We start from the raw sequence: 6,203 nt of genomic DNA, 5'->3' as shown, positions 1-6,203 counted from the left end.
AAAACTAGTACCGGTACCGAAAAAAAGAAGATTTATTCATAACACACGTGAAAAGACCCAGGAAAACCGAGTAAACGAAAAAAAAACGATAACAAAATAACGCTAAAAACCGATAAAAACCCTGAAAACCATATATTTCACACCCGAGTCTCACTCTCGCGGCCTGGCACCAAATGACTCACGGACCGGGGGTTGGGGACCGCTGCTTTATATCCAACGGCTGTGAGGTAGTGAGGCAGAGCTCAAACAAAACTTTCTTGGAGGCTTCAATCCCCAAATGTGTTCTTGGCCAACAACAGAATTTCATCCTGACTTAAAGTTTTGATTTTTACAGCAAGGAAAGTAAGTAGCTCATCCTCTACAATTACCTTTCCATCAGTTGTTTTATATGATCTGGTTTTAATCGTGACCGTTTGAAAGTCGGAGCTACGTCTGCACCACCACCTGCTACATCCGCCATCTTGCCCACAAGGTATTTTCATGACTGAACTTGTTGCACAAATGGCATATGATACCATGTTAGAATTCACCGAACTCCTCAGAGTGACTCTTCTTTCACAAAAGTAGAAGCAGTCTAACTCATGCCTAGGTGCTTGATTTTATACACCTGTGGCCATGAAAGTCATTCTGACACCTGATAATGATTTGGATGGGTGAGTGAATAGTGTCAACATAGTGTAATTTCAGATTTGCAGCTGCATGTTCTGGATTCTCGGGTGAAGAGAAGATGTTCCACACCTCTGTTGGTGAAGCGGCTATGCAGATCTGTAGCCTGAAATCTTTGGTGCTTGTCATGACAGTATTAGCCGCGCCAAACAGTATTACTGAAAAAGCTACACATAGCTTTTGGCACTGATGGTGCTTTTCCAGATGTGCAAGCTGCCAATTTCACAGGCATGAATGCACCCCCTTCCTATCAAAGGTGCAGGTTTCGAACTGAGTGCTGATAGCTGGAGTCCTTAGTCCTGACAAAAGTTAATTTTAAATTAGCTTTGGCCCAGAGAAGATGGCAGTGATTCAGAATCATGTGTATTCTTCTTTGTATGATAGAGATTTATCACTATAGGTGAATCACATTTTGCACCCTCACTGTGAAAGTCTATGCCAAGAGAAGAAGATTCCGTTCATTAGTCGAACCTCGGATACAGGAGGAACAATGCGGTTTTCATCCTGGCCATGGTACACTGGACCAGCTCCTTATCCTCTTGAGGATACTTGAGGTTCAAGGGAGTTTGCAAAACCAGACTACGTGTGTTTTGTGTACTTAGAGAAGGCATTCAACCCTGTCTCTCGGAGTGTCCTGTGGGAGGTGCTTCAGTTTGCTCAGTACTTTGTTCAAGTACCTTTGGCCACAATACAGCCTCAGTTTTTTTGAGTATGATGATACACGCTTGGCACACCTATTTAGGGCAGTTTCTCTCACTCTTCTTTGCAGAACCACCGAAGGTCCATCAGGTTGGATGTGGAGCATTGGTGCACAGTCACATGCATGTTTAGATCTCTCCAAAGATGTTCAACCAGGGTTAAGCCTGTGTGCAAGTCTGCAAAGAGTTCAGTCTCTGTTTCATCTGACCAGCGTATTTTGTTTCTCATGGTCTAAGTATCCTCCAGGTGCTTTTTAGCTAACTCCAGGCAAGCTGTCATGTGTCTGGATGTGTTACTGACTACGATGACCTGGATGACTGAGAACCTTCACAGACACGTTACTGAGTAATGGCTTCCATCTGGCCACTCTACTATGCAGGACTGACTGTAGGAGTGCTGCAGAAATGGTTGTCCTACTGCTAGGCTCTCCACAGAGCAATACTGGAGTTTTGTCACAGTAACCATCAGGTTCTTATTCTCCATAACTAAGACCTTTCTATCCCAGTTGCTCAGACTAGTCGGGTGGAGGTGGCCAGCTCCAGAAAGGGTCTTGGTGGTTCCAAACGCCTTCCATTTATTGATGATGGAGGGCATTTTGCTCATTTGGATGAGGTGGAATTTGAAGACAGTTCAGGTAAATGACTGCCAGAAGCTGCCGGTTCTCCCTACAATGCTCCTCTCCAATGTATAGTCCTTATGGAAAAAGATGGATGAGCTAGAAAGCTTGGGTCACACTGAAGCATGACGTGAAAAACACTTGTGGCCTTCATCAAGACATGGCTCTGTATCCAGATCAGGAGAAGGAGCTGGCACTAACTGCATCCCTTTGTGTCTGGACCGTTCAGTGGAAACCACCAACAAGCAATGGGGAGGTGTGTGCTTCTACATCAGAAACGGTCCTTTAACACTGTGGTGGCTCGTGAGAAGCTCTCGTGACATTGAGCTGTTAACAGTCTCACTCCAACGCTTCTACTTGCCCTGTGAATTTCGCCAGATGTGTTTCACAATTATTTATATTCATCTGTGTGACGATGCCTCTGTTGCATCTCTGCTGATTGCTGATGTAGCACAGAGGCTTGACACAATTTGTCCAGATGCCCAAAAGTGTGTCATCTTTGATTTTAAACATTTAAAACTGAACATTTGTGACAAGTTGTGCGTCCACGTCGTTGCCACTGCCTTCCCTTCGATCACCATACCACAGCAGTGTGTATTTATTGCACCCATACTCTTCATGGAGACTCCCATGTGAGGTATAACTTGTGAGATGCTGGTCAGAACACAGCATCTCATCTCTTCAGGCTTGCTTTGGCTGGTATCATTTTTATAATACATGTGGTAACAACATTAATGATCTCTGTTAATCTGTCTCATCCGATGTTCCCTCTAATGTTTCACGTGTCTGAGCGAACACGCCAAAATCCCTGAGCGTCCCTCGGACCACTGTGAGCAACAGCAGACGTGTGCACTGTGGTCACGCCAGCATCCAATCCATGCAAGTTACATGTTTATTAAAATAATCAAATTACAGCATTTATGTTAGACTACTTTTAATTACCTGCTTTAGCCCACTTACAATGAAAATTTAAATAAATCTTGTTCATGACCTGTGCAGCATGTTAACACTATTGGAAGGAAAAATAACTTGAACTCCAATTTTGAAAACACAACTTTATTATTATTTTTTTTTTATAAAGCTCTGACTTGTATTATGAGTCTGTGGTCTGGGAGAGAGTCTGTAACTCTGTCTGCAAAATACAGTAAATAATGACCAATGTTGGGCAGTTAATTATATAGTTACTTCTTCAAAAAAGTAACTGAGTTATGGAAACAAAGTTTTTTGCAGCTGTTTACCTAAAAATGCAGCCAAGGCGTTTTTAAATAAACATTTCAAACTATTTACAGAACAATCAGTTGTTCTGCATCAAATCTGATGCCACACAAATTATTTGTGCCGCTCCAAAAAATAATTCCTGTCCACTATGAGATGAAGGAGAACAACAGCCTGATACCTGCAGGCCTGACAGCAGCAGATGTGTCACTGCTGTAACACCTGTAACACTCAGCAGTCGCCTCATTGTTCTGACACACAACACAACTATTGACTACACTACACACTCACTACACACTAACTACACAAGATTTGTGCTAAACGTCTCAAATCTCTCAAAACACGCCGTCACTCCTAAAACTTCCCCCTTCTTAAACAACTAAATGCCATGTTGCCATATCATTTTTCCACCAATAGGAAAGGCTGGGGGAGGGGGGCCGTTTTGCTCACAGGCTTTCGAGCGTTTTCCTTATAAAACGCGTTTTTACCGTTTCTTCCTGCAGTAAATATAAACAACGACAGTATTCAGGAAGAAAACCAAACATTGCAGATATTTTATCATAACTCTGGTTTTACGTGGCCGATCAACACAATTTAAAAACTGGTATAAAGTCCACACTTTGTCCGTCAGTTGTTCCGTCTGTCCTGCTCACATCTCCAATGGTTGTACACGTTGTCATTAACGTGGCTTCACTCCACATCAGCCGCTTTGCTAAAACACCGGCACATAAGGACGCTGTCATAGCCTGTCAGCGACGTTGATTAGCTGCATACGAATGTGAATCACATCATTGGCTGGACTGTGGGATAAGGTGGCATCGTTCTAATCCCATACGGGAGCAGCCAGTCACTGAGTAACATGCAGAACAGAATTGTTAACGGATTTATTTTCATTTCAATTCAGGTTAGATTTTTTTTTTGTGCGCAACGCAGATTTCCTGTGTGCAGAGAGCGAGCCAGCATTGCGCAGCTTAGAGGGAACATTGGTCCTGTTATATTTTAGACAGCAAGGAGCAGCCGACTGAGTTTATTAAACTCCACCGAGTCAATCTGCAAATTTTATTAAGTGTAATAAACAATCATCCTGTCTTAATTTTAGTTAGCACATACCTTAAACACTTCAAGCTGTAAGCTAATGATAGTTATATGAGAGCAGACACATGCTGGTGCAAGAAGCTGTACGTTTCCCATCCAATGGATGCATGGTCCATTGGACGGGAAACATACATGTAGCCTTGCAGACTAATCGCAAAAATCATCGGTGACTAGTTGACTATCAAAATAATCGTTTGTGGCAGCCCTAGTTTAAAATGTACTTTTTGATGCAGATCATTCTGCCATGATATATAGTAAAGATAATTGTTTAAAAAATAAAAAAGTTCCTTTCAGTAACTTAAAACAAACACCACCAACAGAACCCAGAAAGCAGCTTTCAGTAGGCTTATTGTGGAGGAATACTTTCTGTATTCATTAACAACGCACGAGGTAAGCTGTGCTGAAAGTAATCTGCATTTACCAACTCTTGGTAAAGTTGTAAAGTCGATAACCATGAAGCTGCTTCCAGGAATAAGAGCAGAGTCAGCTACACAGCATGTTGTACAGAGCTGTAAATGATTGTGACTGTGGATATCAAAGTCCAGCCTGTGTGTGTTCTGTATAAAAGAACGAGCTCTGTGACATTAGAGCCTTTCTGGATGTTGGTTGTTGACCCAAAGTCCCATCATGTATTTCAAAAGAATGACACAGATTTGAGCCTTTTAGCCTCACGTGGAACAGGCGGGTTAAATTTTCTAAAGCTACTCGGCGAGTTCTTTGCAGGTGGAGTTAAAGTGTGGGCAATAACATCCTGCTGGTAAATACAGTTGTATGAAGCTTACAGTACAGATCCCTGCTTACATCAAACACGGTGGGTTTACTTTTCTCGAAAGTTTCCTGAAACTCGTAAAACCACCGTCTGGCCCTGTGATTATAGCGTTACAGTATGTGCAGGCCCCACAGACACAGCGCTCAAATCCAGTATTAACCGAAAAAATGGGAAGGAAATGTGCAACTTTTCTAAACAGGGAAACGAAACTTACAGTTCAAGTGCTTCTTCTTTGGCCCCATTATTTCATGAGTGGTTGCCTTGCAGACAGTTTTCGAAATCGCCGAGCCGGTGACGCTGTGCTGAGCGGCCGTGATCCTGTCAGTAATGCTCTGTCCGGACATTCTGTATCGGCTCCAACAAACTCTTCTTGCTGTTAAAAACGTCTCAGCAGACTGGCTTAGATTCTTCAAAGGTTCTGTTCCACCTGACAACACAGGAAACAACCAGACAGAGAAGAAGTGATGAGAAGACGGCAGCCGTTAAATTGATCTCATAAGCTAGCTAGCTATCCAACCGACTACAGATAAATTATTCACACAGCTTAAAAACACGAACTGAATGTGCAGCGACAAATAAAAGCCTGGCACTTACTAACGGTGTGATACGCACCCTGCCTTTTACTCGCTCCGGTACGTCTGTAGCCGTTTTTTCCTCTTCCTGTTCAAGTCAACTCACATGTCGTCGCCAGATGGACTAAATGAAAGTAGAAGTTACTTCCGGTTACATTTTTCACAATAAGTGTAGCCTAATTTTCAGGAAAAAAATAAATAAAAGCACAACGATGAAATACCACTAACATTTTATGTCTTCAGTGTTATTTGAATTTAGTCTTTACAAAGCGATCAACAGAACAGCTCTAAAAGAAATAAAGTAGTGCAAATGGACCTCCACCATCGGGCTTTCACAGATTCGGTCTCCAGTAATTTGAAGTGAAGCTATTGATTATTATTATATGAAATCCAACACTTCAGTTGCCATTGAAATAAAATGTGCATCATTTATTTATTATTTATTTATCTTGTTTTACACATGGTACAGGAGTAATTCATTTCCTATACACAACCTTCCTTTCAATTAAAGTAACACTGTTTCCATGCATGAAAAGGAGCAAGAAGAATAAATTCTTATTGACACCTGCCC

This window comes from Haplochromis burtoni, unplaced genomic scaffold (genome assembly GCF_018398535.1).
Source record: "Haplochromis burtoni strain Fernald_Lab_line unplaced genomic scaffold, NCSU_Asbu1 Contig_947, whole genome shotgun sequence".
In the NCBI taxonomy this organism is placed as follows: Eukaryota; Metazoa; Chordata; class Actinopteri; order Cichliformes; family Cichlidae; genus Haplochromis; species Haplochromis burtoni.
Note: the sequence above shows the minus strand (reverse complement) of the source record.